Here is a 12,905-nt window from a genome sequence, read left to right as displayed (position 1 = left end):
TAGTGTGGCGAGCCTATAGAATTAGGTTATGTTTAACAAAATTATACAGAGAAGAAATTTTGGTGCCTCTTAAATCTTCGCTGATCATATCATATCACATATAATACATTCAGTTTAACTTCTAAGATTTTAAGAGTAAGATATAAAGATTTGTGAATACAGTTAAAAGAGCAACAAGGTTTCTTAAAACAAGAAAAAGAGGATTACCTACTCTGGTAATGTGAAGATACCAGGGCTAAAGCTATTTAATTAGATTTATTTTCTGCCAAAATAAAAGGCTGAGAATCGTGTGCTTGGTAAAAACTGAAATTGATATGTGTGTTAGCTCAGTAAAAAGATTTTATGAACCAAGTGTCTGATAATAAAACATATGCATGTCTGGGAGTACTCAAGGAGAAGATCTTTATAATGTTATGCAAGGAATTCAAATATTGATTGATTACATTTAAGTTTCCTTCTAAACTCAAAACGTTATGTTAAGTTATGACATAGGTCAGAAGTGAGTTTTGATTAATATTTAATAGTTGCTTTCTTTGGATTTTAATGCATAAAATAAACTCAACTTGAAACCCTGAACTTGCAGGATGATAATCAACTCTCAGGTCATTTCCATACTACACAGCTAAAGTTCTGCAAATTAAAATGTATGGTATTTGTGTGATAAGAACTATACATTTTTTAAGCTTTTTTATTTTCGAATAATGTAAGGTTTAGAGAAGAATTGCAAACATTGTACAGAGAGTTCTCATATAGCCTTAGGTTAGCATTTTATATAACCGTGACACAATTACCAAGAAAAAGAAATTAACATTGGCACGATACTATTATCAAAACTACAGAACCTGTTTGGATTTTTACCAGTTTTACCATTAATACCCTTTTTCTATTTCAGGATCCAATCAGGATAACACATGAAATTCGGTCATCACATCTCAGTCTCCTTCCATATGTGAAAGTTTCTCAATCTTTTCCTTGTTTCCATGAGCTTTGGAATTTTCTAGAGTACTAATCAGGCATGCTATAGAATGTCCATCAGTTTGGGTCTCCTTGGTGTTTTATCATGGGTAAACTAGGGCTACAGTTTGCTGGAAAGGGTGTCACAGAGGTGGGATGTTCTCCTTACATCAAACCAGGAATCTAGGGCATCCCAGGATGATAACCTTGATCACTCAAGGTGTGTGTTAGGAGTCTCCATCATAACGTTATGATTGTTCACTCTCTAAACAGAAATCACTCTTGGAACAGAATCTTTGGAAGAGAATCACGAAGTGAAACTCACACTCCAGGGGAGAAAAATTAAGCTCCACTCTCTGCAGGAGGGTGTATTCACATTTATTATTTGGAATTTTTCTGTGAAGACTGGTGCTTTATCACATTTATTTGTTTCTTCAATAATTTATTTATAATAATATGAACATATGGATATTGATTTTACTCTTTGCCTTGTAATACAATGCTTATTTATTTCTTTGCTCAATTTGTTCCAGCCTGGGTCATTGAGGGATCTTTCAGGTTGGTGTCTCTGTCTTTTAGAAATGCCCCTGCCTCCATCCTTCTTTTTGGGTGGATGGAAACATCCCTACTTTTTGGTTCATCTTGCATTTCTCCACTCCTGCATTTCTTTCTCAGACGTTTTTCCAAATTCCCCTGTTACTTTTTTCAGAGAATGGCATTTAGAAACCAAGACTTGGACACTAGGGGTGCTCATTGGTCCTGGGGGCTCACTGCTTATAGGCCCTCTCAGCAGACAGAATTAAGAGACATCTGTATGTATAAAAATCCCTGCATACATTCATATCTGTATGTATTTATGTAGGAGTTGATCTGAATATATATTAGGATAAATGAGCTCACACTGATATTTCCAAAGCTAAACCAGCACCACAGGATTCATTCAATTCTTCTTTGCTTGTTCATCAGTAACTTCTTGCTCTGACAGTGAGGAACCTGGGTCCTTTCATCTGTAATTCATTTATGTACTTGTTCAACACTGGTGTGTACATAAAATAGTTTCAGAATCGGTAACCACATCCCTGTGAGAAACCCATTTATTGCAGTACAGAGCTAATGAACCATCCCTTTTATTCTTAGCCTTACCGTATCTAGTCAAAACAGCTTTCCAAAGGTACTTAGGTCACCCTCTCTTTCCCTACCCCCTTCAGTGACATTTTAATGCACTTAGGTTTATTACTTGCTGAGTGCATTCTACCTTCAGATCCCCAGTAGTTGATTTACAAAAAAGATACACATGGTAATGGTCACTATTTGTGGTGCACATTTCTGTAAGTTTAAAAAAAAATGCATAAAGTTGCATATCTAGCATATAGAACAGTATTTTTACCCTAAAGATGTTCCTGTATGGCTCCTTCTCTAAATTAGTCCACTCACCCTTAACACCACTAATCTATTTTTCACCCTTGTTAATTAGACTTTCTCTTCATGTCCTACTAATTTACTTATGCCATATGTTGCCTTTGGGGTTTAGCTTTTTCCCACTTAGCCAAATGCATTCAGTGCTCACCCATGTTCTTGAGTGAGTCAGTAGTTTCTTCCTTTTTATTTGAATAGTATTCCAATGTAGGGTTATACGAAAGTTTGTTAATCCATTTACCTACGAAAGAGATCTTCACTTTTGGTGATTGTGGATCAAGTAGCTCTAAACATTCACATGCAGGCTTTTGAAGAAACAAGCTTTCAGTTTACTTGGGCAAATACTTAACAATGACATGGCAAGAATGTGTTCTAAGTGTAGATTTTGTTTCATAAGAAATTGTCAAAGAGGTCCCATTTTGCTTTCTCATTAACAATGAATGGGATTTCCTGTTGCTCTCACATAAATACACATTTTATTTTGCTATTGAAATATTAAGAGAACACAAAACAATATTAGTTGAATCAATATCACATAATTTTTTCATATACTAATAACACTTTAAATCTGTTAAATTTATGTTTTGCCTCCTTCTGAATGCAGTGGACCAATGATGTATCATTGTTAGGTTATTTGAGATGATTTCTCCATAAAAATTCAATATTAATAGTTTAATGCCACCCTTAATACCACAGAAAATTTACTCATAATGTTTTCAGATTATGATTTTGCTAATCATTTATACTATTTATTATCTGTGCCCAATATGATTTTATAATACTTTGAGCTTATTGCACGCCTTAATAATTTCAGAAACTGATAAGAGTAAGAAAAGAATTATTATAATCACTTTAAATTCTTTTATCATCTGTCTCCCATTGTCAGTTTCATTGAATTTCATTGCCTGTCACAAAGTAGATGCTCAGAGGTTAAACATATATTCATTTTTAATGAATAAATGAATGGATGATCACTTTTTTGTGCAACATTCTTAAGGACTTAAACCATTTTCATGCAGTATCAATTTCACAATAAATCCTGATCCACAGGACCAAGTAAAAAAAATGGGCTGTCTTTTTCTTTGTGATTCACAAAGAATCTATTCTAACACATAGAATGAATCTAATCTATTCACAAAGATCTATATCTAACAATGGTTAGATATAAATCTTGCTAAGATAAATGTTTGTGTGCTTTATGTTGTTCTAGTTCTGTGGTTGAAGCTATACCTACTGTAGAAGGAAACATGGAGATAAAAGTGACCAGGAAGACATTGATTGAGACAGGAATTGAGCTTGAAGTAATAGAGTATATTTAGAAATGAGGGCGATTTAAAGTTATGGAAGAAAATAAGATCACAATTTTTAAATGGTCTTGAATGCTCTATGGAAATAATGAACCAGAATGCAAGAGACATGCTAGTCATCAATGACATGTTTGTGGATAGATAAGGTTTCAGATTTGACCTGTACAATAAAGGATTTATATTAGAATAATTTTATGTTTCGCACTGATATATTTATACTCTGGGATCACATTCCCTTCTTTTAAATCAGCGTGTCTCATTATTATGCATACCATTAAGGCAGAAGTGATTTTTTTTTCCAATATATGAAATTTATTGTCAAATTGGTTTCCATACAACACCCAGTGCTCATCCCAAAAGGTGCCCTCCTCAATACCCATCCCCCACCCTCCCCTCCCTCCCACCCCCCCCACCCCCCATCAACCCTTAGTTTGTTCTCAGTTTTTAACAGTCTCTTATGCTTTGGCTCTCTCCCACTCTAACCTCTTTTTTTTTTTTTTCCCTTCCCCTCCCCCATGGGTTTCTGTTAAGTTTCTCAGGATCCACATAAGAGTGAAACCATATGGTATCTGTCTTTCTCTGTATGGCTTATTTCACTTAGCATCACACTCTCCAGTTCCATCCATGTTGCTACAAAAGGCCATATTTCATTCTTTCTCATTGCCACATAGTATTCCATTGTGTATATAAACCACAATTTCTTTATCCATTCATCAGTTGATGGACATTTAGGCTCTTTCCATAATTTGGCTATTGTTGAGAGTGCTGCATTAAACTTTGGGGTACAAGTGCCCCTCTGCATCAGCACTCCTGTATCCCTTGGGTAAATTCCTAGCAGTGCTATTGCTGGGTCATAGGGTAGGTCTATTTTTAATTTTCTGAGGAACCTCCACACTGCTTTCCAGAGTGGCTGCACCAATTTGCATTCCCACCAACAGTGCAAGAGGGTTCCCGTTTCTCCACATCCTCGCCAGCATCTATAGTCTCCTGATTTGTTCATTTTGGCCACTCTGACTGGTGTGAGGTGATATCTGAGTGTGGTTTTGATTTGTATTTCCCTGATGAGGAGCGACGTTGAACATCTTTTCATGTGCCTGTTGGCCATCCGGATGTCTTCTTTAGAGAAGTGTCTATTCATGTTTTCAAGGCAGAAGTGATTTTTAACACAATTTATACCAAGCCCATACAGGATTACACTTAATTCACATCAGAGACTAACGATGGTGAAGTAGCAATATATTGGGGAATAATTAGCATACTGTGTTATATTAATTTCAGGTGTACAATATAATGATTCAACAATTCTATACATTTCTCAGGGCTCATAAAGGTAAGTATACTCTTAATCCCTCTCACCTCTTTCACCCATCTCTGCACCTGCCTCCCCTCTGGTGACTACCACTTTGTTCTCTATATTTAAGAGTCTGGTTTTTTGTTCGTCTCTTTTTGAAATTTGTTCATTTGTTTTGTTTCTTAAATTTCACATATGAGTGAAATCATATGGTATTTATCTTTCTCTGACTGACTTATTGTACTTAGCATTATACCCTCTAGATCCCTCCATGTTTTTGCAAATGGCAAGATTTCATTCATTTTTATGGCTGAGTAATATTCCATTATATATATACATATATATACATATATACATATATACACATATGTATATGTATATATATGTGTTTGTATTTGTATTTATATTTATATATCTTCTTTATCCTTTCATTCATTTTTATGGCTGAGTAATATTCCATTATATATATACATACATATATATACACATATATATACATATGTATGCACATATATATGTATATGTTTATATTTATATTTATATTTATATTTATATTTATATTTATATTTATATTTATATATCTTCTTTATCCTTTCATCTATCAATGAACACTTGGGTTGCTTTCATATCTTGGCTATTGTAAATAATGCTGCAATAAACACGGTGCATATATCTTTTTGAATTATCATTTTTGTTTTCTTTGGGTAAATACCCAGTGGTGGAACTACGAGATCATATGGTAATTCTATTTTTATTTTTTATGCTATAAATGTTTGAATTAAGAAAAAAATAAAATAAACAACATTACATCACAAGGAGCTAGAAAAAGAAGAAGCTTATCTGAAATTTAGTAGAGGAAGGAAATAAAGAAAAATCAGGAACAGATAAAATAGAGACCAGAATAAATAAAAATATAACATTGAAATTAATGACCAGTTTAAAAAAAAACAAACAAAATTGGTAATGCTTTAACTACATTAAGGAAAAAAAAAAAAGAAGAAGATCCAAAAACCAAAATGAGAAATGGAAGAGAAAACAATTAAAATTCTTGAAAATTAAGAAAACATTGACTTACTTCTTCTCACTATTTCTTTACTGATCTAAATTTTGAGCCAGCATAGGATCCCAAGAAAAAGTTCAAACAAACAAGCAAAAAATAAAAGAACTAGCAGAACTGGAGGACAGGAAGACTGTGAGGAAAGTTTGCCTGAACTTCCTTAGCCACTGTGGGACTGCCAAGAGACCCATGTATCACCTCATCAGAGAAATCAGGGTGGTGTCTGCTTTGCTAAACTGAATCTCTACCTTAAAGTACAGCGTAAGTGGGGGGTTATTAATTTCCTTTCCCCTATAACAAGTTACCTTTGAGCTAAAATTATAAGGCTCACATATTATAGTTGTTTAAATATTTCACAGGAATATTTACTGCTGTGGGGTTAAGATGCAATACATCAGCTTAGCATTTTCAAACAATACTACACTTTGCTGACTGACGACACATTATGATCCAGTGTGGATCATAACAATAAACTAAAAGTGGTGAATCATCAGAAGTGGCTTCCTCTTCCTCTTCCTCCTCCTCCCTTCTTCCTCCTCCCCATCCTTCACCCCTCCCCCTTCCTCTTCTGCCCCTCCTCTTCCTCCTCCTCCTTCTTCCTCTTCTGATTATTATGTAATTAGTTGAACAAAGGTATAGAGCACCACCAGACTATCTTCTATAATGTAATTTGTGTACTTATATGTGTGTGCATCTATATATGTATACATATATGTGTATGGAATATGCAATTAGCTAATTAATCTAAATTTAGGTACACTTCAAGATACCAGTTAGAGGGTAACAGCGAATATTTTTTATTTAATGATTCCTCAAAACAGCATCATATTTAAAGAACACAGTAGCCACAGAGCTTACTTACTTATATTAAAACTGCTTCAAGGATCACACCTATATATCCACTAGTCAGAACACATCTAATGGGAAGATCCAAACAACTATGGAAACTCCAGTAAAAGCAAAACATAGTAAGTAATATCCAGAGGTGTTTTTTTTTTTTCTTAATAACCAATTTTTTTTAAAAGATGCAATGTGACTTTAATAATTGAGTATAACCTTGCACGATCTCCCAAATAGTTCGCTTCTCAATCTCAATCCCATTGCTTCCTTGGTGGGGTGGGGAGTGCATTTCACTGTTGTGGTTAGGGCTCTGTTGGCTGTTTAACCACCAAAATCCAGAACACGTGATACAATGGAAGTTGTTGTTTTGTTTTTGTTTTTTCTTATGAAATTATAAAACCAAAATTTCAGAGCAGTGAAAAGCTTTTCTTTAAGTGATACAATAAAGATACAGACCTCTTTATCATATGGCTCATGAGGTCGTGAAGTAATCCTACGTCAGCATAGACGAGAGAAACAACCCAGAGTGAGACAGGTTTACAGGGCAGCTTTGGAAGTTGTGCCAAAAGTAACATCAGGTCTAAAACAAGTAGTCTTGACGTGTGCTTTGGAATTAAACGAAATAGGATGGGTATTTTTTTCCCTCATAGTCAATATAATTTTGATAGCAAGTACTTTACTAAAATGTAAGAAGTTAACCTGGCCCAGCCCTGATCACCAGCACAGATAGACCTGCAAAATGATCCTTGCCATTCAGAAACCATAAATGGCTCAATTCACACTGGATCAAGCCAGCAAGGGAGAGATACCCCTGAGGACATTATGGTAGATACTTCTCATATACCCGTGGTTTTATCATTCCCCTGAAATTATCATATTGATTTCCCAAGGAATTCTAATAGGGATTCTAATAGGGTTCTGAGCATGTTCTAGAAATACCCCAACTCCAAAATGATTAAACTAAAAACACTAAAATATCCATTTGCTTTATATTTTATCTGCATTTATTATATACGTCGTAAAGTGGAGTTAAAAAAAAATTACCCTGGATATGGCTCATTTTCTGAAGATAAAGGCAGCATATTAAGATCAAGACCTAGGCTGGGGCTGGGAATTTTGGGTTTTCCAGTAAAGAGGGCCCAGTAGGTTACTGAAAACGAGTTGAATCTTTTCAAGGGAATCACACGTAAGCCTAAGTTGAAAGAGAAGAACCGCAAAGGCAATAATCCCCAGTAAAAGGCGTAATATTTAGAAAAGTGCATGCTGGTGTCTAATGTAGTCTCAACACACTCATTTCTAGAAACATACAGCCTTTGTTTAATGTACGATGCTCAGTTGTAGCCAAATTAGGTGCATAATAACCGATAGGTTAACGGAGATTCGTTCTGATTAATTCTTTCCAGGTAATCAACAAAAGGAGAACCTTGGCTGATCTTCAAAGCAGTAGAGAAGGATCTGAATAGAACTGCCAGCGCCATTAAGTGTCCTGCATACCCTGAGTCAAGTGCCTTTACTCAGTCAACCTGTATTAATTTGCTGGCCTTGACGCTGATTAGGTAAAATAGTAATCGTTTCAGGGAACAGTTTACCCAGAGGCCTCCACAGCTGTCTCTTCACTTTGGGGTGGGAATGGGGAGGCAGAGTACCCAAGAGAAACAGAGCCTACTTAGGCACAAGGAAACCTGTTTCTTTTTCCAAGCAGTCAGAAGAACCCCTGAGTCTGTCCTTGTATATGTGAAAAGGATGTTCGTAACAAGAATGAACAAGTTGACGAGGCTCATGAATATACTGTACCCATATTCTAGTTTCTCATCCACTGGTGTTCAGGGTGCATGAAGGGGAGAATAGACAGGGGTAGAAGTAAGCCTCTTTTAAGCCCTGCAATGACATCTGGACACCGAGTCTCCATAGCATCCCAAACTCGTCCCCAAATAATTCTGATTTAAAATCCAAACTTTAAATTTCCTTTGTAGTAGTCTGATCTCGATAAAGAGTCTCCATAGCATCCCAAACTCGTCCCCAAATAATTCTGATTTAAAATCCAAACTTTAAATTTCCTTTGTAGTAGTCTGATCTCGATAAAGACACCTCCAGGGGGATTGCAGAGCTCTTGTGTCACTCCTGTGTCACTCCCTGAGACTTGGCCCTTATAGCACCTTTTGTGATAACAGGACACCTCTGTCAGAAATTCCGATACGAGCCATGCCTGATGTTCATTTGCGGCAGAATATATTGTCCCTGGGCTGGCTCTACCTTGTTTACAGAGATGCCCAGAATGGCAGGGCTCCTGAAACTTGGCTCTTATATCAGACCTTCTTCTCCCCTCCTGACACCCATCGGGTATCCAGTTTGATTGTGCTTGTGTTTTGGAGCCCTTCTGAGTTCTAGTTTAGGAAGCCGACTCCTTCCCCCACCCCCCACCCCCGCAGTGAGGATCTGGGGCTTTTTTCTAAAGGGAAACCATGACCTTGAGCCCTGGTGTACACCCCTACCTTCTCTAAAGAGAGATGGGACTAATGGGGATTAGTGGATTGTTGAGCGCTGTCCTCTGGACCCCCTTCCGTGGGTGCGGGGACTGTGGGCGCTTATTATTTCCATCTGTCCACTATCCTGTATCCTGCCTGCTTGACTGAACAACCCTGGTTGTTTGCACCTGGTCTATTCTCTGTTCCTGAACACTAACCCCTGTTGGAAATAACAAGGGAAAACTAATTTTAGGGCTAATTTGAGGTATAAATATTAAACAGTTGGCTGAACATAAATGATTTGTGAAATTTCATCAGTTTCAAAAATAACAGAAAAAACACAGTGAGAACTAAGAGTGTGTTTTCAGAACGGCGCTGAAAACAGGGGTGAACCAAGAAATGGGGAAGAATCGGGGCACCGGGGTGGCTGAGTCGGTTGGGCGTCTGACTTCAGCTCGGGTCACGATCTCACAGTTTGTGAGCTCGAGCCCCACATCAAGCTCTGTGTTGACAGCTCAGAACCTGGAGCCTGCTTCCGATTCTGCGTCTCCCTCTCTCTCTCTGCTCTTCTCCCATTCACACTCTGTCTCTCCTTCAAAAATAAACACTAAGAAAAAAAAATTAAAACAGAAAAAAAAAAAAAGAAATGGGGAAGAATCCCCTAATCTCTGTTTTTCCATCACCAGAAATACATATTCATGCAGACCATCTCCTGAGCTACTAGGTTCTCCCCAAACTCCTTCTGCTATCCTCGGCCATTTCAAGGCAATATCCCCAGATCGGCAGTCAAGTGTCCGCATAGTAGTGACTTTTGCAAAATGCTAGCGGAAACAGCTGTGCCTAAAACACCTTCGTGGTTAAAACCTGAGCTACTCCTGCAGCAACAGATCTTCTAGAGATCTTTCTATTCACTCTCACTGTGGTCTATCAATTACAGAAAGAGTCAAGTCAGATGAATACATTGAAGTGTTCAATATACCCTGCCTGACTTCTGCAGGTTCTCGCTTTGGTAGTTTCTTTTCACTGTCACGGTGAATCATTCCAAGATGCTTTTCTATTTTCCAATAATGTAGATGGAATGAGCGCCTGGAAGGGAATGATGTAGAGATGCTAGTTTGTCTTTCCCACCGAATAATTACTGGCGTGGAACTTAAGAGCGCTCCTTGCTTAATTCACCGGAACAGGTAAAGTCGTTACAGACCAGGCGCCGCCTGCCTGGAGGAAGCAGCCCACTTAGCTGCTCAATTACATCTATGAAAGTGGGCATGATCGAAACACGGAGTCTCACAAAAGCAACAGTCTGCTGCATCTCTGCCCTTGACTTGCCTCTAGCTGGGGACGGTCACCGGTTCTTGTTCTCAGAACTGGCATTCACCGTGGGGAGAGCCAGTCTTCAGTTTCTCTCAGCTCCCGAGCTGAAGGATTGGTTCCCAGGAGATAAGGAACTTGAGTGTCTTTGTGCCCTTATATCTTTATTTGTGAGATGAAAAGATTCATCTTTGCCATTTGCTTTACAAGGGATGACAGATAAATGAAATTTTAATATAGGTACTTTCATATTTTCCCCGTGGGACTAGATAAAGTTCCTGCCAGCGATTCTTCGTCACCTTTTCTTACAGCTAAAAATGAATTTTAAGTACTTCGAAAATGGCTATAAAATTATTAGAACTCCTTAAATAATGCAATATATATGTACTGTGCCTTTATATTCCATTTCCTGAGTAAAATGATTAAATATTCCCAGCACTCGTAGAGTCCTATAACAGAAAATATTATGGAATGGATTTGTAAAGTAATTTTAATATTTATCAGGGAAACCAGTAGCTAGGGCTAGATCCCATTGAAGTACACGGAAGCATACAGCAGGTGCCTAAAGCCTAAGGCCCACTAGTGTGGAAGCTCACCATTGTTCTGTTTCATTGGCTGGGCCTCCGTTTCAGCGTCCGGATATCCAGAGTGTGTGGGAAACCTGGAGGCGGGGTGTTACATCGAGAATATGCCGATTTCCAACCTGCTGGGATGAGGAAGTGCAAGTGACCCACGGGGGATCAGGAAGCGGCTCTCTCAGCATCCGATTCCCACTGTGGGGAAGGGAGGACCCCGGACCCGTTTGGACCGAGGGCAGCGTGTCAGTATATTCACGTAAAGGAAATAAAGTCACAGGGTTTATTACTTAACAGATCAGAATAAGGAGCAATGGACAGTCCACACCAAGTCACCAGGGAGCAGGAGATGGGCAGCAGGGTAGCCAGCACAGAATAATTGGAAAGGGGTTGTGGCCGTGGTCCCTGATTTTTCACAGGCTCCTCTCTTGAGTGGTCATTTTAAAGATGTCCCGGAAAAAACAAGGCAGGAACAGGTGGCAGGAATTCTAGGCTTGGGTCCTTTTGTAAATGTCTAGCCTCTTGGCGTGAGCCGGGTGGTCACACTGTAAAACTCTTAGGCAGCGACTCGAAATGGCTGTTTGTTGGTCACACAGAACCAGGCAGCTTAGGCTGACCCACTACTGGATTGTTAGCATGTAAACAATATCTTTATGAACTCGGATCGGCTCCAGAGCTGCTTTATTCCGTTGTGTGATTCACTTTCCTTCAGCCAAAATACTACCCCTGTCTTTCTCATCTCAAGGAACAGAGCCTTCTCTCCCCAGCTTTTACAGTAGGAGTGAAATCCTTGATATCACACTGGAAACTCAAAACCAGCCAGTTTCCGAACATGGTAATTATATCGGGGATCTCAAGAGAAACAAAACCAGTGGAATATATAATTATGTTTACATACTTAGATATATATGCAATTTATTTTAAGGAATTGGCCCATGTGATTCTGGGGACTGGCGTGTCAACAAATACATTTATAATTTAATTGTGCTACTTGCTACTGGGGAAAAAAATAACAGGATATTATAAGAAAGATTAACAATGCTGAAGGAATAAGGGGGCATTAGCTTTCATCTGGGCGGGGGCGGGGAGGGGGTGAAAAATGCTTCCCTGAAGAAATACTTCTTGATGTACCAAGGATGAAAACAGGTCAATCTCACTGAGAATGGCAAGAAAACCGTCCCAGGAATAATTTCATATGTGAGCATTCCTAAGGTGACGAAGAGTTTGGAGTGTTTGAGTCAGGAATAAAGGTTCCGGATTTAAAAGGATAGGGATGCCACCGAATGGTTATTGAATAGAATCGGTGGTGCGAGGGGCAAAGGATGAGAATAGAATCCTGCAGGCGTCTGGCGTTAACACCCGTCTGAGTGTTAGTTTGTTTGCTAAATGAAAACCATAAGGTTTGTCTACCTAAATGTGATTAAAAAAAAAAAAAATAGATTTGTAGGGCCTTGAGGAGACAGATTAGCGATCCCAGCTTTAAAAAACAAAACAAAACAAAAAAAAACCTTTTCACTATTATTTTTTTCATGTAAGGTATACAAGTGTAGTTATCTGGGAGATACAGGTTAGATTAGACACAAGAATATGGGCTCTCAGAAGAGAGGGGGGTCTACACTAGAGACCATCTGCAGGTAGGATGGGTAGTACCATGACAATAATAATTCAGTCCCCCAGATGGACGGAGTGACC

The sequence above is a fragment of the Panthera onca genome, chromosome A2 (genome assembly GCF_046562875.1).
Source record: "Panthera onca isolate mPanOnc1 chromosome A2, mPanOnc1 haplotype 2, whole genome shotgun sequence".
Classification (NCBI taxonomy): domain Eukaryota; kingdom Metazoa; phylum Chordata; class Mammalia; order Carnivora; family Felidae; genus Panthera; species Panthera onca.
This window is presented reverse-complemented; position numbering follows the sequence as displayed.